At 39.9% G+C, this 21,920-nt stretch overlaps 1 long non-coding RNA gene across 2 annotated transcripts in view; it reads left to right on the forward strand.

Moving 5' to 3' along the window:
* The window catches only part of LOC120551926, a 102,592-nt gene that overhangs the window by 58,260 nt on the left and 22,412 nt on the right, over nucleotides 1-21,920 (forward strand). For both annotated transcript variants that reach the window (XR_005637934.1, XR_005637935.1), the window contains exons 2-3: nucleotides 7,770-7,834; nucleotides 7,948-8,002. This is a non-coding gene — a long non-coding RNA (uncharacterized LOC120551926). The remainder of the gene's footprint in view (nucleotides 1-7,769; nucleotides 7,835-7,947; nucleotides 8,003-21,920) is intronic.

Consider the following 21,920-nt stretch of genomic DNA (forward strand, 5'->3'; position numbering starts at 1 on the left):
AAAATGGACGAACAGACGTATTAAAGCTAACACAACCGCAACTAAAGAAAACCGTGAAAAAATCGGGTGCTTCAAAAGAAATTAGGCCTTCTGAGAGAAAACAGCCTGTTAAAAGAAGCATGTGCAGAACAAACCCGGTACAAAAGAAGGTGGAATCTGAGGATGATTGGTCTCCCTGAAAAGGATAGAGAGGACACGAGAGAAGTTGTCATCGGGATACTGACAAGAGTTGTTCCAATGTCTGTGGAGCGGCTGCGAGACACCGTTCACCGGCTGGGAAGGAAAGGCGACGCTGCTACCTCAAATAACCCACCGAGAGCACTCATCATTCAGTTCGGGATGAGAATGGTGCGGGATGATGTTTGGAAGAAGTCGAAGGATGCGAGAGTGTGTAGAGACATGCACATACGTTTCAAAGAGGACTCCTCGAAAGAAGACCGGGAGGCGCGCGCAAAGCTGTAAAGACAGGTAAAAGGCCATTCTTCAAGGAAGGATACGCTCTGATCGATAACCGGAGAGTGGACCGTAGCCTAATTGAACATTTGTTTCTGCTATCATTTGAATGTCAGAAATCCAGTGTTGTAATGTACAAATACTTCGTTACAGCACTCAAGTAGAAATTTCAAGTAGGCTATCTGTAGCTACTTTACTTCGCTATTTAAATTTATGTCAACTTTCACTTTTACTCCACTACATATCCTAGATAAAATGTATACTTTTACTCCGTCATATTTCCACTAAGCATCTTCGTTACTCGTTACTAAAAAATAAAATAAGAAGAAATGTGTGTGACTGCAATAAGGGAGGTTTGGCGAATCACTGCTCCAGATTGCATTACGCACGCTCCGCACGCCGCGCGCTCTATTTCAGCGCTTGTTTGTTGCTAAAGGAGGAGGACGCACAACTGAAACCGCCATGGAAGCACGAGCACCTACTGGAGGACCTCCCGTTATTGTAGACGCAATGGCCCGATTGCCCGGGGCCAGTAAAAACGTATGTCGGGCTGGTTGCAGCCACAGTCACTGGTGTGTGCGTTACTTCACGCAGCACATGTAGCCTACTGACTGGAAACGTTACCGAGGATTATTTACCGCCGATGGCGCAGATGAACTAACGCTACACTCGTTACTGTAAGTAGGTAGCCTACAATAAAACCTCCATGATTAAAGAGTCAATACTTATCAATAACCCACGTACCTGTTCTAAAGGCAGAAACACGTAGAAACCGATATTTCAGCTTGCGCTGTCCACTCTCGTCCACCGCGCTGTGCAAACACAGCTCTACTCTGCAAATAGCGACTTTACAAACGAGCTAAAATGAAAGATGTCAGTTTGTAGTCTGTTGGTCTTAATTTGCAACCAATCTTGAACTTTGGACAAACTCTTGTAAACGTAGCTGCTGTCTAAACGAGCCATCCTCTCCGCTGGAGCGGTAAACCTATGGATGTGTTATAAGACCAAAACAAATAGGCCTACATGTGGCTAATTAATATACACGTGAATGACGCGTTCTTCATTATTGACAGTGTTGTATTATTTAGCAACAGAATTGTCTTATTTCAAATTAATCATACAGGACTAATCTGAGATCATTTTCTAGTTAAGTAGCCTATCTAGTTATCATTATGGATTTTCCATGTTTTTAGGGGTTTGCTTACTAATGTAAAAAATATAGCATTAATTTAGTAAGAAAGTGAAAATATCAAACAAGATGATGCCTATTAGGTATAATTTTATTTTCTTTATTCTTTATTCTTTATTTTCTGCTTAAAAAAATTCTGGCCCTTGGAAAAATGTAGTTGATGACCCCTGGTCTAGCTTTGCTGCTAATGGCACAACATCCAGTGGCAGTGGCTAGCTGGGTTAGAAACATTTTCTAAAGAATAGGTGCGGCGTATATTTTCTTGCTTTTTTTGTCCTTTTCCAATCACACCTATGATATTTCTTTCAGGGCCAGTAAAAATGTAGAAGGGGCCAGCAAAACCCTGATCTACTGGCCCCGGGGGCCAGTGGGGATTTTTTTTTTATGTTGAGCCCTGCGACCACCCCAACGATAGTGGTGAACTCGGTGAACAGGGTAGTGGTGAAGATAACGTCATACACTTGTGTTACAAGAAATGTTTCTGTACATTGATATCAGCTCTAAAAATATGCTATTTGTTATTTGAACTTAAGATAATTGTGCCTGAAAAGTCCTAGAAAAGAATGTGATTTTGATTTGATGAGTGAGATTAAGAAGATATGGGAACCCTGAATATGCTTTATGCTTTACTATAAGAAAGCCAGAATAAAAGTTCTAACCGCTTGCTTTAAAAAAAAAAAAAAACTTTTACTTTTACTTAAGTACATTAAATATCAGAAAATTACTTTTGATACTTAAGTACAGTATATATCAGATAGTTTGACTTTTACTTAAGTAATATTCTAAAAGGTAACTTTCACTTCTACCAAAGTCTTTTTCTAGTACGATACTTGTACTTTTACTCAAGTATTGCTTTCTAGTACTTTATACAACACTACGGAAAATCCATCCTGCACTCACGTTTGACTGAGAAACTTTAATCTTATTGTTTGGTTGACATAAGCGCTCCGATATGTAAGTATTACATTACCCGCACTTTGTTTGTTAATGCATCACTGAACATCTGAGGTTAAATAACTCGATGTTATGATTGGAGCATGGTCAATGATACATTGATGACTCTAATATTTTTGCACGCCAGCATATGGCAGATATTGAATGTTTACTTTGTTTACCTATTCATATACTATGTTATGACAACTGGTCATTCTTTTATATTTCTTATTATGATAGCCTACTAGAAATAGCTTCATGGCTGCCAAAATTAAGAAAAATACAACAAAGTAGGCTAAAATGATTTCATATTTAAATTGCTACAATAGCTGTTCGGTTTGAAGTTTTCCTTTTTCTCCCTCTATAGTGTTAAGAGGGTTAGTGACACAAAACATGTAGGCTACATTTAGGACTAATTACTCATTCCTGCGCATTACTGCGTTACATTCTTTTGTGCATTGTTTATAGGTTATTAGCTTATCACCTAAATGTTGTCCTTTATTTCTTTAAATACTAGGGGGTTGAAACATAATGTAAAACGTAAGGCTATTTTTCTTTTCTGTAAGGAGCAAAAGGCCAATTGTGTTATTTTTTTATTTTTTTATTTTTTACAAGAAACACACTCAGCTGAGGCTGACACAACATTTTGGAAATTGCAATGGGGAGACTATCTTTTTCAGTCATGGAACATCACACTCTGCAGGAGTTATGATTTTATTAAATAGATATCCTGGGATAAGTATTGACCATAAAAGTGACTCTACCGGCTATTGGTTGATGGTCGCAATGGAAATGAATGGTATAAACTAAATTTTGTTATGTGTGTATGGTTATAACAAAAGAGCACAGAATCAAAATATCTTCTCATCCTTAAGGGCCGGGACACATATAGCCCAAAAGAGCAGACCAAAAAGACGAGAGGAGACGAGACGTAATACATCTCTATAACAGCAGGCGGCGCTAATCTGTAATGTTGCCCAAGAAATGAAAACCGGCAGCTGATTGGACGAACGCGTCACATGTGTTTGTTTTCTCCGGAAATTGAAAGCCAGACTGTCATGGTGGCCGTTCAGAATACGATCTCATATTGTACTAAAATAGTTCACTGAAACATGTTTCCGAAAACATTTTAAGCGAGAAATAGGCCGTGCAGTTGCTGAATCTGTCTTCATTTCAGCTCAACAAAGGTCAGTTTAAAAGATTTTGATCAGATTTTGAGAGACTGTAGTCACCTCATTCCGCTCGTCATTTCCGGGTGAGTCCCGACTTCCCTGCCGCCGACCGAACATGTCAGGTCGGCCAAAATGAACGCCGACAGCCCCCCAGGCTGACGACGGCACGGGACACACCGAGTCACTGACCTCGCCAGACTGTCCCACGGCCGATAATCGGCCTGATTTGTCCCGGCCTTAAGTAAGTGCTTAAAGAATGCTAAATACTTTTTTTGTAATATTTGGGGGAGATTGTAACCTGGCCCCTGATCTTTGGTTAGACTGCTTACCATCAAAGAAACACTGCCACACATTTGATGAAACAATAGTTGAATTGATCACAAAGGCCAATCTAATAGATTATTGGAGAATGAAAAACCCAACCAGAAAACCATTTACCTGGTTCAACTCATCTAATAATCGCCAGTGCTCAATATTAGATTTTTGGTTAATCTCAGACAATTTAGTTAATGAGGTAAATAGATGTGAAATCTCAGCATCGCCACTGACTGATCATTGTGTAATATCTTTGACACTTTCTCCGGGTGGAAGAGAGAATAACATAAACTCCATATGGAAATTCAACAATACCCTTTTGAAAGAGATACTGAGTTTTGGAATGTAGTTAAACAACTGGTTAAAGAAGTAGGTGAATTGGAAATGTCTTTTCTGAGTAAATGGGAATGGTTCAAATTCAAAGTTAAACAGATAATTATTAGGACAAGTAAGCAATCATCAACACTTAAAAAGATAAGACATCATTAGTTACATGAATACACTGTGCTGTAAAGATGATTTGACACTGGAAGAGCAGACTGAATTAAACAATCTACAGTCCCATCTTGATCATATATACCTGGAAAAGGCCAAGGGAGCATTTATTCGTTCAAGGGCTCGTTGGATTGAAGAAGGGGAAAAAAAACTCGTCTTATTTTTTTATCTGGAAAAACAAAGACAGACGAAGAAAGAAATTTGGAAATTAAATATCAATGATATTATTGTCGAAAATCAAGAAGAAGTAAACTTAAACATCAAAGCTTTTTATAGTAATTTGTATAAATCCCTTTTTTCTAAAGAAGATTGTTGCTTTTTCTTAGATAAGATTCATGGGTTTAAAAAGACAATGTATGATAACTTTAAACAACTTATGGAAGATGAGCTAAGATTTGAGGAGCTACACTTGGCAGTTCAACAGATAAGGGGGGAAATCACCTGGAATAGATGGGATAACCGTGGAGTGATTTCAGGGAAATGCTCTATAATGCATATTTAGACTATCTCAAAAGGTAATCTTTCTCCCACTATGAAACATGGCTCATCACTCTAATCCCCAAACCTAACAAAGATAATCTTTTATTGGATTATTGGAGACCAATTACCTTGTTATGTAATGATTATAAATTGCTGGCACTTGTCTATGATAATCGTCTGAATGAGGGATTATCACATATTATTGATGAGTGACCAGATTGCTACCAGACATGCTTGACTATCGAGGCCTCATTGATACTGATGCCTTTATTTTATTTCTTGATTTTTATAAGGCATTTGATACTGTTGAACATGCCTTTTTATTTGAAATCTTAGATTTTTTAGGTTTTGGGAACAACTTTTGTAAAATAATTAAGATGTTTTATACTGACATATATAGTTTTGTGTCCCTGAATCCTGATATAACTCCTAGGTTTGAGGTGCTCCACGGTATTAGACAAGGGTGCCCGATTTCTCCCAAACTGTTATTCTAGCACCCAATCATCATGCTCATTTATCACAAACCAGATTTGCATGGGATCTCAATATTTGATAAGGAATTTAAAATTAGTCAATTTGCAGATGACACAGCAATCGTTTTAAGGAATAAATTCATGGTTGATGTTGCCCTTGATTCAGTATTGATTTTCTCTAAAGCTTCAGGATCAACCCTTAATATTAAGAAATGTGAGCTACTTCCCATTCACTCATCAAAGGATTCCATCATCTCTTCAATCAAGGTTAAATCTGAAGTGAAATATCTAGGAATAGTTCTATCTAAAAATGCTATCAGAAGGGAAGATGTTCATTTTTCTAACAGTTTAAAAGATATGAAGAAGTCTTTGAGTCGCTGGCTTACCAGAGACCTCACTATATTTGGTAGGGTTACTCTATCTAAAACATAAGGTATTTCCAAAGTAATTTATCCATGTCACTCCCTGTATGTTTCTTCCAGTAATATTAAGAAAGCCAACTCAATTATTTTCCAATTCCTGTGGAAAAATAAAACCCATTATATTAAAGGTCCCATGACATGGTGCTCTTTGGATGCTTTTTTTTTATATGCCTTAGTGGTCCCCTAATACTGTATGTGAAGTCTCTTTCCCGAAATTCAGCCTTGGTGCAGAATTACAGCCACTACAGCCATTACAGCCAGTCCCACAATGACCTTTCTTCAGTATGTACCATTTCTGTGTCTGTAGCTATTGAGGAGGAGAGAGAGGGGGTTATGGTGGAGGATGGGGGTGTGACGAAGTGGCACTTTGCTCGTTTGAAAGCCATGATGTCTCTTTCTCATGGGTGGGCCAAATTCTCTGGGCGGGCAAAGCAGAGAAAGGGGAGGTAACCTTGCTCCTTATGACCTCATAAGGAGAAGATTCCAGATCGGCCCATCTGAGCTTTAATTTTCTCAAAGGCAGAGCAGGATACCCAGGGCTCGATTTACACCTATCATAGTATGTTAAATAGTATGATATGGGTGTATCAAAGCCTTGGACTTTGAATCAATGTTTGGGACCTTTTAAGATTAACTGGTTGAAAACATATCTATCACAACCAGATAGATTATATGTGGTTTCACATACCTAGACATCTATTTAAAAAAAGTAGGAGGGCTTGATTTTCTTTTGCAATGTGATTTTGAGGTGACCAAAATTCCTGTTAAGTTATCAAACTTCCACAAAAAAAATTCTCTAGTATTGGAAAATGATATTCACCCACAACTTTTCTCCACATGGATCCAACTTATGGAACAGTAGGGTCATTATAATCAATAGGAAATCATTGTTCAGGTATGATTTGTATGAAAAGGGCATTGTGTTTGTGAATGATGTAATCGATGATAATGGTAACTTTTTGGAATATAAAGCTTTCTTAGACAAATATAATTTAAACTGTATATATAGAGAATACAATAACATCTGTAAAGCAATACCTGTACCATTATTACAGTTAATTCAAAGCACATTGTTATATGCAAGAATACATTTTTGTTAATGATTGTACTTTAGTTGACAATAAATGTAATAATAAATACATTTAAGATAATTTGAAATCTAAATTGTTTTTTGATTATAACAGGATTGTGTGTACAGGTTCCGAACATATTGTCCATAGAAAAAACACATTTTAAATTCATTAAATGGCCCATTTCCCCAAAAGTCAAAGAGACTCACTTTAAAATAATATAGGATATATCCGGTCGCTGACTTTCTTAGAAAAAGATTCAAATTCGAAGTAGACCCTTGTGTATTTTGTGAGGTGGCTGATGAGACTTTGAAACACGTTCTTTTTTTGCCCCGTGTCCAACAGCTTCTGGTCCGAGCTACACAATTGTCTGTCACTTAAGAATGATAATATTCCTAGTCTTACCTTGCCACACATCCTCTTTTATATGGATAATATAGATTCATCGGTATCAGATTTAGTCAATATGACTATTCTATGGGTAAATATCATATTCATTGCAGTAAGTGGAGATGTTCTAAACCTCCTTTGTTTGGTTTATAAATTATTTTAAATTGTTTTTCTCCTCACTGAAAAAGATCAAATCTATTAAAATTGCAAGAAAAATGTTTACTGACATATCTAGGAAACTACTTTTTTGATTAATCTGCCCTTGTGTGCTGCTCTAAATGTTTATAAACACTATAGTACAATAGTTTAATTAATTTAGTTTAATCTCTAAAGAGAATATTTATTAACTTTAATTTCTCCCCTTCTGTCTCTCTTAGTTTGGAGGAATGTGGTACATTTTTGGCTTTGGAGGAGACCTGGACCTCTTATACGCTAAGCTGAAGTGAGTGATTAATGTGAAATTATTATTTAATAAATTATTACGTTTTTATTATATTATCAAAAAATCCTAATAAATCTCTTGAGGAAATAATAACCTGGTTCTCGCTTTATTAGCACGAACGGTACCTGCTGGAAAACACTCCTGGGCGCATCACCTTCCCCAGCCAAAGTGAGTACACACACACACACACACACACACAGATAGGGAGTGAATCATCGGGTGGGGAACAATTAAATAGTATGATGCGGTTTGTTGTAAGATTCCATGTTACATTCTGTTTGGATTTGGGTTGCTAGAATTCAACAAGTTATGCTGTAAGTTATGTTTTGATTATTATATGATTTATGTTTTACGTCTAACTGCGTTTTTGCATTGACTTTGTATGTAATGGCAATGTGGTGGCAGCACGGTGGCTCAGTGGTTAGCACTTCTGTCTCACAGCAAGAAGACCGAATCCAGGTCGTTCCGGGCCTTTCTGTGTGGAGTTTGCATGTTCTCCCCGTGTTTGCGTGGGTTTCCTCCCACCATAAAGACATGCATGCTAGGTAACTAGGACTACAGTTGAAAAGACTGGCTAACACAAGCGCATTTACAGAAATGTTGATTAATGTGCATTGTCCTAATCAAAAAATAAATAAATAAAATAATCGCGCCGCCGAAAATGCCTTGGTCTGAACGCACCATAAGACTGCATTCAGACAAGATTTACTGCTCTGGCGAAAACGCTAGTCCTCCCATTCATTTAAATGGGGGTAGTGGGTTTAGGCTGCAGTGGTGGGGGCTCGAGGGGTGTGCCAGAATAAAAATGAGCTGAAAAAGTTCAGACTGATTCAACTTTTGGAGAGACATAACCCAACGTCACGCTGCATTGGCCAATCATGCAACTGATGATCAGACTTGGCAGTCCGTTTTGAGGCGGTGTGAGAGTCCTGTTAAGTAAAATGTAAACATCCCTGCCCCTATCGCTGCCACAAGAAAGTTTAAAAAAAACTATGAGGGCAAAAAACGAACAACAAGCACTTTACCGCCTAAAAGCTTCTGTAACAGCTGTTTGTTTCCTGCAACAAGCTCCAGCACAAAGCACAGTCCCTCGTCTCTTTCTCCGTTTCTCCGTAAAATTAAGCTGCATTCAAGTGTGGTTGGAAATGTCGAGCTCATAAAAAAACAATTGTAAAATATAAAGTCTACTTGTTCTATATTAGGGTGTATACAACATGACATCACACAAATGGGCCATTTAGGCAACCCTCTCACACAGCCGCACAACCCTGCGGCGAATTGCGGGAGCGCCTGAGGCTATGTAAATGAAACCTAATGCTAAAGTAATGCATCCACAAGTCCACTAATGCATTCATAATAGATCTTCTCAGGGACAGAAAGGAAAATAAAAACACACTTTACATTGTTTACAATGAATCATGCGGGTGCCCCTTCGGCCAATCAATAACAAGATCAATCAAAACTCTCTAAGTTTAATCGAAACAGAAGCAGCCGACCTCTAAAGCTTAATCTTTTTCTTTTTTGGAATGGTTCAACATTATAGCAGGCAGTGTTGTCAGACTGGCAACTTTTATGGTCAACTGCCAGCCAATTAGATATACTGTATCAATCATGATTTAAAGCACGCTGAGGAGAAACGCTTGCAGCACAAATCAATTTAACACATTGAGCCGTTATAGAAATAAGGTAGCAGCCACGCTTACACTCTGACCTGACAGATGCGCTAAATAACATTCAAACTTTATACATCACCGGCGCGCAAAGCTGTCACGTTACACTGCTATTCAGCTCCAACACACAATTAGCCTGGACATCAAATCAATAGCCTTCAGCTCAATTACCAGTTAGTGACTCAGGCTGAGACAATCAATGGAGGCAATAATAAAGTCATGATGGGGGTGACAGCTGACCTCATTGTTTATATTGCCCTGTTTCTTTGAGACTCTTCTTCTTCTGTCTGTAATAAAAATGGAAATGGGCGACGACAGCTTCTGAAGAGCTGACTCTAATTTGGCATTGTTCTCCAAAAGTGCTCTTTAACAATTTTAATTGATTCTTTTCTGTGAGTCTTTGCAGCTATTAAACGACTCTCTCGCCTGCTTTACCACCCGACACCAAAGGCTTCCCCTTTTATTGTCTGTATTTTTGAGACTGAAACATTGTGAACATAAAATCATAAAATCATTAGGACCACTCATCAGTCATTTATTAACAACAAGGAGAAGGTCATCAGCTTTCCTTTTAACCTGTACAAAGCTTATATAGCAAAGAGGAGATTCTGCTGACGGCAGGAGAGAGATTATTGGAGAATCAGTGGCTCTCAATTATTACGCCAATTTTCTCCTTTTTATGAATTTTACTGTTTCAAAGCACTTACTGTGGCTGTTAATCATTGCTAATGAAGCCGACGTCCTTTCTCCATAAAATACGGCTTAATTCAGCTTTAGTGGGTTATCATAAATTTGTAGAAGAATAACCAATTATGACACATTGTTGGCAGTGGTAGAAGAAAATAATTTCATCATTAGTCATTTTTGCTAATGGTTTAACGGCAGTGAGCCTGGCCAGTGTTTACCAGGAGCTGCGACAGGTGTGGCAGTTGGTATTGATTCATCCGTAGAGCCGAGTGTATAGCCAATAGCCAATGGTGGAGCTTAGAAACACCCTCCAGACTGACTGCTGGGAAGCAGGTGGGCGTCAGCTGCCCCTCATACATCACAGCTCTAACAGCCTCTCCTGCAGACAGTGGGGGGCTTGAGGCGAGAGTGAGGTAAAAATGAGACAAAAACAGAAAAACCGAGAGAGAGAGAGAGAGAGGGAACAGCGAGGCCTGCAAAAGAGATCAAACTCGAGGGGGGAAAAAAAGAAAAGAAGTGTGATGTAAGAAGAAAAAGCCGACTGTAAGTAAAACAAAGGAGTCAGCTGCTGGAGTCGTGCACGAACAGCTGGTGCCAAAAACAGAGTCGAGGACAAAGTGGGTTCTGTTTGGACTGGAGCCGGGCCAAAGCTGGGCCGGGTTAGCAGGCAGGGAGCGCCGCCAACACCAGAAGAGGCCTACGGGAAGATCATTATATAACCGAGAGGGGAAACCTCACAGGCACAACAGAGATGCTCTTGACTCCCTAATGATATGGCTCGGTTTAAACCCATGTCAAAGGGAATAGCAAGGAGACATTAAAAAGAAAGAAAGGCATCTATAAAAAGACAAGGAAGAAGGAGAGTGGAGAATGCAATCCATTGTTTATCCATTAACCACTGCAGCAGAAACCATGGTGCCTGTACTTTTTCACTTTTCTCCCACTTCAGAACAAACCACATACTGATTCATATGGAAATTCTGCCTCTTGCAGTACAGGTAACTGGGTTTGGATGGAAAATATTACAAAAGGCTACTAATTTTGATTCATTTAGATTTTCCTATTTTCAGCAACTTCTTTGCAGAGCAAAACTTGAATGTGGTTCTGTTTTTCTCCTCTGTTTCCTCTTAGAATGTTTTTTTGCTTTGCACAAAAAGTGATAATCTTTTATCTTTATCTCACAAATACCACATCTCTTTCATGAAATTCAACATGTGGTGCAAAATAATAAAATCAATGTGTCAGATCAAGTAAAAAATAAACACCATTATGGCTTTTTTACAATTCAAGACTAGCAATGACTCATTTTGCTGGAAAGACACATTTTTTAGCTTTTAACGGAATAGTTCGACATTTAGGGAAACACTGAAATGAGAACACTAACCACTCCCATACAGTATCTGTGCTGTAAATGCAAAACTGCAGCCAAAAGCCTAGCTTAGCTGTGATTATTAAAAAAATAAGCACATTTCCCAAAATTTCTTTCAATTACAAAAGCTTAAAGTAACTGTAGAGTGCACAGTAACACTACAGAATCTACTTTTGCCTATAAAATCCATGTCAGTGTCAAGCTATATTCCTTCCTTTTGCATCTACAAAGTGCCACCCTCCTCGTATACACCCCAGTTTGGAAAGTGTACAGAAGCTCCTGACTTATCTCCAACTGAAAGCCATTGTTCCTGCTTCTCTGAGGTTAAGGACAAGTTAAAGGCCCTAATGTGTGGACTTAGCACTTTTTATATGAAGACTGAACTTCTCTGTAAGCTCTTTCATTAGGTTTTGAGGCACTGAGCCAACTAACAAGCTACAGAATTACATAAGAGAAGGTTTTAAGAGACACTGGCTCCTTTAGCCTGTGTGTTTCCATGTTGTAAAAGTTTTATTTTAAAGTTCTGATTGATACAGTACTGTATACAGTGGAGTGTTCAGGCTAAGGCTTAAGAAATAAATGGAGTCATTGTCCATCCTGTCATTGACGGATTATGAGACAATGGGCCCCTGGGCCCAGACGTCTAAAAGGCCCCCCGCCCTCCTATATAGGACCAAGACCCCCAGACTGAAAGAGACACACAACTGCTTCGTCTCTAGTTGCTTTGCATCTCTTTGCTTGTTTTATGTCTTGTTTTCGTTTTGTGTCTCTTTGTGGTTGTTTTGTGGTCATTTTATGTGACTTTGTGGTTGTTTTCTTTCTATTTGTGGTTGTGTTGTGGTTGTTTTCTGTCTCTTTGTGGTTGATTTCTGTCTTTGTGGTGATTCTACATTTCTTTGTGGTGTTTTTACATCTCTTTGTGGCTGTTTAGTGTGTCTTTGTCATTTGATTTATCTTTTTAATAAGAAATGTTAACAATTGGGGAGGCCTCTAGCTCACCCAGTAAGAGTGTGCGCCCCATGTAGGCTGAGTCCTTTGCAGCGGCCCAGGTTCAAATCCAACATGCGACCTTTTGCTGCATGTCATCTAGGGCTGGGATGGTATAGATTTTTTTTCTTACTGCGGTTGAAAAGCTAGAAATTCCCACGGTATTGCGGTATACCACAACCCGTAGCGTAAGTTAGAGCGAGAATGGCAGGGTGCCTTAAGTGAGTGACGTCAGTGCCTGTGTCAGCACGCAAGGAGAGCGAGCGATAACGGAGAGTAGCCGCTGTGAGGAAAAGCCAGAGGAAAAAGAGTTAGCAAAGATGATGTAAAGTGAGTTTAAAGTGAATAAAACGACAAGCTAGAGCTTCTCAAGACACGGTGGCTTTATCTATCGTCAATACTGCCGGTAAAGTGAATGGCGTGAATGTTATGTGTCATGGAACATTGCACTCCCCAACTCTCGAAAGGTCGGATTTGCTCCATCTTTTGATAAGTTTTGTTTAGAAAGCCTTGAATCCATATAAGACACAATGTCATCAGACACAATTCATGTCATAAGAATCAGTGAATCCATGTCATTAGACAAAACGTGCATACATGTGCAGGCCAATGGTTTTTTTTGCGGTGATGACGGTGACGAGCTCAGACCCGCAGTAGACGTCACGTGACCGCAGTATTGCGGTAATGCGGTAACCGTCCCAGCCCTAGTGTCATCCCCTCTCTTTCTCTTTCCTGTCTATCTACTATCGAATAAAGGGAAAAAGCCCCAAAAAATCAATCTTAAAAAAAAAAGAAATGTTAACAATCCCCTTAAAGGTACACTGTGTAGTGTTTTAAGTATTTTTATTAGCTAAAATCAATGTCTTCATTCATAAATATGTCCTCATTGGTGTAAAATTACCTCTGCCAATGATCTGACTTAGCCTCGTAAGCCAGGGGTGTCAAACTCATTATCCCAGAGGGCCACACTGGAAAAAGAGAATCACTTCAAGGACCAGACATGGAGAGTTTATTGACTTTCTTTTGTTTCATTGAAAATGTCAAATATCTTTGACTGTATTACTGCACGTCGCTTTTTTGAAATTGCTGTACCGCTGTACTCATTTGTGTATGTCCCCCCCCGACTTCTTTATGGCTTTCTCAGGCGTTTTTGTCACCTTTTTATTTAAATTGTCACCTTTTCTGAAATTTTTTTTATGCTTTTTGTTGCATTTTTGTCGACTTAAAGCCCTACACAAGTCAGCAAAAATGTTCCTTAGCCATCATAGAATTTAGCAAATCAAGCAAACAACAATTTTTTACAACAATCTTTCTGCCTAAATATGGAATTTCTGAGTCTCAGAGTCGGCAAAGAGTGTCGTGTAACTGCAGTTAAAAAAACACTTTCCCGTGTTTTTGGTTTTGGCGCACAACTAGGTGGGCCAAAACCTATTGTGAACCTAAATTGATATGCGGGCCGTATCATAATCTGTAAGGGGCTGGATTTGGCCCGAAGTATTTCTTATCTGTATTTACATTGGACGGGCAAGTCCAAGGAGGCTTCCATGTGGTTCCGACATTTTGAAAAACTATAATCGCTGAGAGGGACATAAAGCAATAGCAACGCGTTTTCGTTCAGAGTCAGCGTCACATGACTGAAACCAGCTGAAACAGAAGGAGATCAGTGAGAGGCGTTTGTCACTGCCCCGGCAAATTTGAAAGCCTGCACTGCACTTTAGTTCATAATGGAGGATCATACTTATGCCGAGCCACAGGAGAATTGGCAGACATGTTGTCATAGCTTCTTGCTACATAACGGCTACCGTCTTTGTAACACGCATTTGAAAAAGCGAGGAGCTACAGAGCACTATTCGTTTGAATGCATAATACAATTTCACTGCTAGATGGGAGAAATTCCTACACATTGTACCTGACCCCTTGGACCCCTTGGCCTGTTCCCAGTAGGCCCATTCAGTATTCCATTCATGGATCCCTTTATGCTTAGTAAGAAAATTTGGAAGCACAGCATTCTTCCACTTACTGGACTCTTGAATGAATCTGCAGCAAGCTTCTTTGCGGTGGCCTTTTTTTTTTCACCTGTTCTGATTTCGTGGTTTGTTGTTTTGACCGGTAATGTTGGATCTTTCACAAGCTGCGTCCCCGGACAGCTGCACGAGGCAGCTGCTGGTCTGTAGAAAAACTCCCAACAGTCTGTGGATTCATGCTGCACTTCATGCTCACCCACTGACGCGATGGCAGTGGGGCGCTCGCCCGACATGCCTGGACTTGTTCCTAATTGTTCATCGAGGGGCTCAAATCCTGCTCACTCCTTATCTATTTTTTCTGGGTTGCATGTAGCTTCTCAGCATTAAGGTGATTATCTTTGATAAGCTGACACAAGCTCACCGGTGATGTCATGTTGACATCAAGATAATGGCAGCAACGTCAAGTGCATTTTGGAAGTTTGTAATTTAAAGTGTGTGGCCGCAGTAAGGTGTTTCTGACCTCTTGCCAGCCGAACACCCACTGACAGACTTACAGCCCTCATTTCCTCACAAGCATTAAAACAAACTTGCACAAATAAGCTTTGACTGCTAAATATGAACTTACACAGTGTGCTAATCACCGCCTTCATTGTTGGTTATGCTCCCTTTTATCTGTTCAGAGCTGCTGGAGCGTGCAGCAAAGTGCTAACATGATGAGCTCTGCAAAAAGGGGAGGCTTGTTAGTGCGGACAGATATTCCTGAGTCAGACTGGATTGGGAATACTGCAGCGAGTCAAACTGAATCAATGTAATCAGCTGTCCCACCCTGACTGATGGCTCTGCAGCACTTGCAGCATAAGAACTTTTTATTGTAGAGTGTGAAAATGATTTAAATTATTTAAATTCCAAATGATAATTCATAATTAAATTGAATGGCTGCCTCTCCGTCTGTTTATTTTTAACGGTAAAAGGAGGGAAACATTTGAAACAGGAAGTTGTGTTTTAGTAGGCGTTAACCTAATATCAGCACCTGTAAGGATTTCATTAGCACTCAAAGCAGCAATATTCAAAATGATGTCTCTGTTGCTCATACTTTTTACTGTTTTGTGATGCTGCAATAAAAGTCAGTAAATCGTGACAGCAGCTAACATAAAACACTTTAATGGACACCAACTTTTCTGAAACGGACTCACTTTGAATTTAAATCACCTGATGCCAGACTGAGAAATGTGTTTTGGCGTTTTCTGAAGTCATAAAACCAATTGCATATGCAAAAGTATACTAAACCAGGAGGGCATGCGTAGCTCATTGTAACACTAATACATGCTGCATTGGCTTGCATTTTGAATGATGTATTAATAAACAAAACAAACAAATGCTACTTTCACACTTCTAAGTTGAATGATGCTGACAGCAGCTACATAGTCTCAAATGATATTGAAAAGTTGATTTTGGTCAGTTTATCAACATCGGCTTGACACCAATCTAAAGCATGCTATTACAGTTTACACTTCAATGTGATTTTTCTTTTTCTTTTTCTTTTTTTTTCTTCTTTTTTTTACAGCTCTAATTTAAAATATATCATGAAATTGCATCAACCGGATATGTCCACAGTTAGCCTGAAAATTAAATATGATTTTTATCAACCTATAGCTGATATTTAATGTATCCTGATGTCATCAAATGATAAAAGTTACGCTCAACCTGTGATTTAAATGTACCCAGCCTGGACTGAAAAGAAACATCAGTATGTTTCAAAGGTCTTACTGGAGCTGCAAAATAAAACTAACCGGGCTCCCCTCATTCAGGGATAACAAGGGAGGGATACAGCTGAAATATGGCAGCAGTGATTCTGTCCTCTGCAGTCATCCTAACTTCATTTCCAATAAATCTTTGAAACTTAACAGTACATAGTTCCTCTTAAAAAAGCATCAATACATATTATTAATTGTCACTTTTAATCAAACTCACCTACTCAGTGGAGTCTGTCACTGCGAGTATGTTGGTATTAATTTACATATTTGTGACTGAAGTTATGACTGGGTAACACTGATCAATCAATAAATGATGGACAGCGGCCACCAATAAGAAAGACCGCTGATTTTCAATATAAACAAATCAGTTCCCGCAGTTTGTAGTCTAGAAAACATCCTTACCACAATCTTCATCTAGCAGCTGCTCTGGAGCTTTACATGATAGTCATGAGCAGATGGAGTTCGCCCAGTTGTGGAATTGAAGAAGTCCACATCTCTTTAAGGACTGCTCGTCCACTTTGACTCTAAAGCTGAAGTTCAAAGTTCATTCTTGACCTTGGAAACAGCACTTACTACAAGATCCATCATGTAGCTGTTCTGCAGCTTTCAGTCATATGGCTTTCAGCAGATGTTTTCTGTGTTCACGTGAAAATATTGTGTAAAGTACAACGCCATCTTAGTTTTTTGAATAAAAATCATGAATCTAGCTTTTATTGATTCATAAATTCAACATCCAAATTATTGAAATCCAGGTTTTTGACTGCAGGTGGTCTATACTCTGCTCTACATACAACATACAGACAATAAAAAAACTGGCTAGTCTCGGATTGCCAGACCTACCTCCACAGCGCTGCGGAGGCTCTGGCTAGTCCACACAACAGTCCGGAATAGGAGAAAAACATGCTCTGGTTTATTGGCATTTCTTTAAACCAAACGCAATCGTCTCTGCGGTGCCTCTGCAAAATAGGGAAGTAACTTGCGTGTGTGTACGTTCAAAAATTGTTTTAGTCGTGCAACAGAAAACTGAGATTCAAAAGATAGTCTAGCTGTCTGGATTTACCCTGCAGAGATCTGAGGAGCAGTTAACCATAGTCCTCAGAAATCTACCGAAGTTTAGAATGCCAACACAAAGAAAGCGGAAGGTGACGGACATCCAGCTGAAAATTAGGGACATCCGGCGGAATTTCCGGCAGCACCTTAACATCCCGGAAATGAAACGTTGTTGATATAGACAAAAGATTGGTTAATTGAGTATTTACTTTACATTATCAATTGAAATTCATTCCACCCTACGAGACCTCACAGTACAGTAATTTGGAGCTCCTTTTTGATCGTTTGCTTTTGAGCTACAAAATCCTCGCTCGCACTCGACACCTCCAGTGAGCTGGCACATCGACTAGAAGAAGGTTTCTCTTCCTCTCAGTCAGTGGCCTCACTCAGTTGTGCTACAATCCCTGCTTTGTTTTCTTTCACTCTAATGGCTTCTTTATCATTTCTTCCTCTGTTCAAAGGGCATGCAGTACTTGACTGGCTATAAATCTGTTTGGAGACTAATCTGCCACTACCTACCAGCTGCTCTTTTGGCTCTTGCCAGGGCCAACATTCCTGTTGCCATGGAGATAACCAGTCATGCCAGTTACACATAAGGCCTGGCGCAGCGCCGAGCAGGCCGTGTGTAGGCTAGTGAGCGTGTGCATGCTTCGTGTGTGTGTGCCTGGATAATGTGCGTCTGTGTTATTAGAAGTCAAACCGTGTGGTCTGTCAACCGCCAGAGAGAGAGAAGGTTCTTGATTAACTGCCATTACCAGCTGTTTGTCAGTCTGAGCCTGTTAAGTGGTTACCCACTGTACAGTATTTCTTTCTGTGTTTGTGTCTGTACACAATGTGCACAAGAGTTGGCTGAAGTCAATTGAACGTTGTCTTTTGTCTCATTGTTTAATTGTAGAGCACAAAACCTGTGCAGCCTTTCATCCTTTCTGCTGGCACAGGACTGATGGGGGGCAAACACTCTGAAAATGAGGCTCCTATATAGTTTACTAAACGAGAAGTCACCTGTGGCTTTTTGTGCCATCCACTGGATCACATAACATAATTGAGCCTCTGTCTGCAGCTGCTGTTGAGATTTACAGAGTACATTATTTTAGATTTCTTTTTGTGCTGCACTTGGAAAAGTTAGTTAAAGAAATAGTTTGACATTTTGGAAAATGCTCTTATTTTCTTTCTTGCCAAAAGTTAGATGGGAAGACTGATACCACTCTCATATTTGTACAGTAAATACAAAGCTGCAGCAATTGGTTAGCTTAGCTTAGCACAAAGACTGGAAACAAACACAGCAAATCTCCCTATCAGCCTCTCTAAAGCTCACTAATTAATACATTATTTGTCAGCTGTTTAATCTGTGCAAAAACAACCGTTTGTGCTGGACTATTTCATGAGCTAAACAAATAAGTGTAAAAGTATTCCTTTAAATTTCAAGAGTTTGCTGTTTATATGCTATGTTCAAGTAACTTTGTTGACAAGGCTATGTGTTATGTGTCTGTAGCTACCTTTGAGGACACGGAGGTGGTCCTCAGCATTTAGGGATGTGTAGGTTTTTTAAAACCTTAAACTGTGAGGACTTTCGGTTTTGTTGGACATCAAGTATAGAAAACAGTCTGCCAGGGTAATGATCAGAGACTGCTTTTATTTTTAAATTACTGCTTTGGCTCCAGTATCTTATATTCTGTGTATACTTATTCATGGATGTGTTTATTTATTGTGTGTGGATTAAAGAACGGCATTGTGGATTATAAAAATCAACATTAACGTTTTTAAGGAGCCTCCTTTCGTTGCTTCCATACCAGGATTTTTGTCAACATTTCCAACAAAAGATCAGAACTTATTAAGAAATGTGTCTGGGAACCAGACAAAAAACAACTTCTTATCCAAAGAAAAGCAACATTTAGGACCCATAATATCAGAATCTCTAAGATTCTGGTTACGGCTCTGACGGAGGGGTTTAATGGATCAAAAAAGACACATTAGTGTGATTATTACATAGAGATTTGGCTACAAGTGAATGTGACTCAATTATTATTGCTAGAAAATCAACTTGATATGAGTAGAGGATTGTGGTCTATTGTGCAATATTTATGTAGTGTTTGATTACAATATATACCATGCCGGAAACTTTAATCTACTCTGTTAATGATGCGTTTAATCTGCAGCATTAGCCATAGAGACGCTTCTACTGACTTTTTGCCCTCCGGATAAGTTGTTGTAGCTGAAAGTGAAAGATGAAGCTCATAAGGATCTTAAAATGAAATGCATTTTTTTAACCACCAAGTTTGTTGTCTTGGGGCTTGAGTGTGCAGTCAAAACTGTATCACAAACTGAGCCTTTGATAATGGTGTTGAATCTTTAGCTGTCGTGAGTCACACAGGACATGCTGGTTTGAGACAAGGAAAGACAAAACCAGAGAAAAAGCTATTGCCCATCATAGCACACACACGTGTGATCTGCACACGGCTGCTATTTGGATTTTCCCTTGTTTTCTAGGTATGCACGATCCCTTTAACTGAACACGTCTTGCGACATGTGCAGGGAGGAAACTGCTGTGGTTTGGTTGCTGTGGAAACCAGGTGAGAGCATGTGCGGTGTGTGTGCTCTGGCGATGACATCACATTCCATGACGTCGACATGGCAACAGTAAAAGGCAGAGAGGTGAGGGGGTGAACTCAGACACCTCCAGTGTTCAGTTGATCCTCTTTAAGCCACAAAGAACTATATAAGGGAGAAACCCTGCAGCTCCCAATATTGTATAAAAGAAGAAGACATAACTTAATGATCCCCAAGGGGAAATTACATTTTGACACTCTGTTGTTATGGCATTACACACAGGCACAAACAAGACCTTATACATGCACTGAGATGTCAGAGTGAGGGAGCTGCCCATGAAAGGCGCCCCAAGCAGTTGGGGGTTCGGTGCTTTGCTCAAGGGCACCTCCGCAAGAGGTGAACTGGCACCTCTCCAACTACCATTCCACACCATATGGACTGAGCTGTTCATCACTGTCTGACAATGTCTCGCATACAGTGTAATTCTGTATCTGCCTGTTCCAGTGATTTGCTTAAAGGAGAACTCCGGCCAATTTTTACCTGAATCGTGATCGCTAGATGGCTACGAGTACTGTCGATAGGGGGGGAAAAAAACACCAAAATCGGCACTAGCAAACTGGATTTGCTGCACCTTATGGCCAGAGCTCCCAGTTAGCTAAAATTCCAGTTGTGGGGACATATTTTAGAGTGCCTTTGTGCCTCTTAACAGACACAACATGCAATAAAATGTCTGTGCAACATGAACAGGGCCCTTACGTGACAACAAGATGCATTTTCAACTCAGACATTTTGAAGAAACCTTTTAAATTAAAAGTTTGTACTTTCCCTTACCTTGTATCGATACTGCCAGTAGCTAGCTCGGCCTGCTAGCTCGGCATGCTAGCTGCACAGCTGCATCCAGGATGAGGGGGTTGAGCCAGTTTTCGATGATAATCATCACGCAGCAGTTCCGCTCATCTATTTTGTGTGCGATGGATCTGGCGATGGATCTGGCGTTGGTGAGTAGTAGGATTGGCAGTGTAGTGTCCTTAGCCGGGCAATCAAGCCTCACATCCTCACTTCTGCTTTCGTCGCTTCTCGCTGCCGACAACAATCCACGGAGCACCCGGTGGTCTGGGTATGTCTTCCAGAGGAAAGGTCATGCCTTGGCGACGAAAAGTTTTAGTTTATTTCCCCCTCAAAAATAGGTAATTGAGCACTGTAGTAGTTATGACCATATCAGTGACTATGTAACTACATGGAAACAGTCCAAATGTTGCCTGTGGCTTGTACAGTATTAGCGCTACTGAAGGCTAGCTGTAGTCTCAGACTGAAGTCCCGTGGGAATTCAGTTGTTACAGGAAATGGTAAACAGTAGTGTGCAGCTAGCCTTCAGTAGCGGAACTGCTGCATGATGATTATCACCGAAAACTGGCTGAACCCCCTCATCCCGGAAGCATCTATGCAGCTAGCAGGCCAATCTAGCTACCGGCAGTATGAATACAAGGTAAGTGACAGTACAAACTTTGAATTTAAACGGTTTCTTCACAATGTCTGAGTTAAAGATGCATCTGGTTGTCACATAAGGCCCCTGTTCATGTTGCACAGAAATTTTATTGCATTTTGTGTCTGTTAAGAGGCACAAAGGCACTCTAAAATATGCCCCTGGCATTTTAGCTAACCGGGAGTTCTGGCCATAGCTGCAGCAACTCCAGTTTGCTAGTCCCGATTTTGGTCGTTTTTTTTGCCTATCGACATTACTCGTAGCCATCTGGCTATCACGATTCAGGTAAAAATCGTCCGGAGTTCTCCTTTAAGTGCTTTCTAAACTACATTAAGAACTCCATGCGATGCAAAGATGCGAATTTGCTTTGCTACTGGAAGTAAATGTTTCATACACCCCTTTGCTTGCATGTGTGACTGTGCCTTTATCCAGTGACTCATGTGCTGCGATCGAATGGGCTTTATTTGCTCAGGAAGGTTCTTAACTGAGTGAAATGAGTAGGGTCTGAGTATTTAAGTGGCAGCCGTGATAAAAGCTGGTTGAATTCTCTAAATGCTAAGTAAGGGTGCTTCAAA

This window comes from Perca fluviatilis, chromosome 22, assembly GCF_010015445.1.
Source record: "Perca fluviatilis chromosome 22, GENO_Pfluv_1.0, whole genome shotgun sequence".
NCBI classification, from domain to species: domain Eukaryota; kingdom Metazoa; phylum Chordata; class Actinopteri; order Perciformes; family Percidae; genus Perca; species Perca fluviatilis.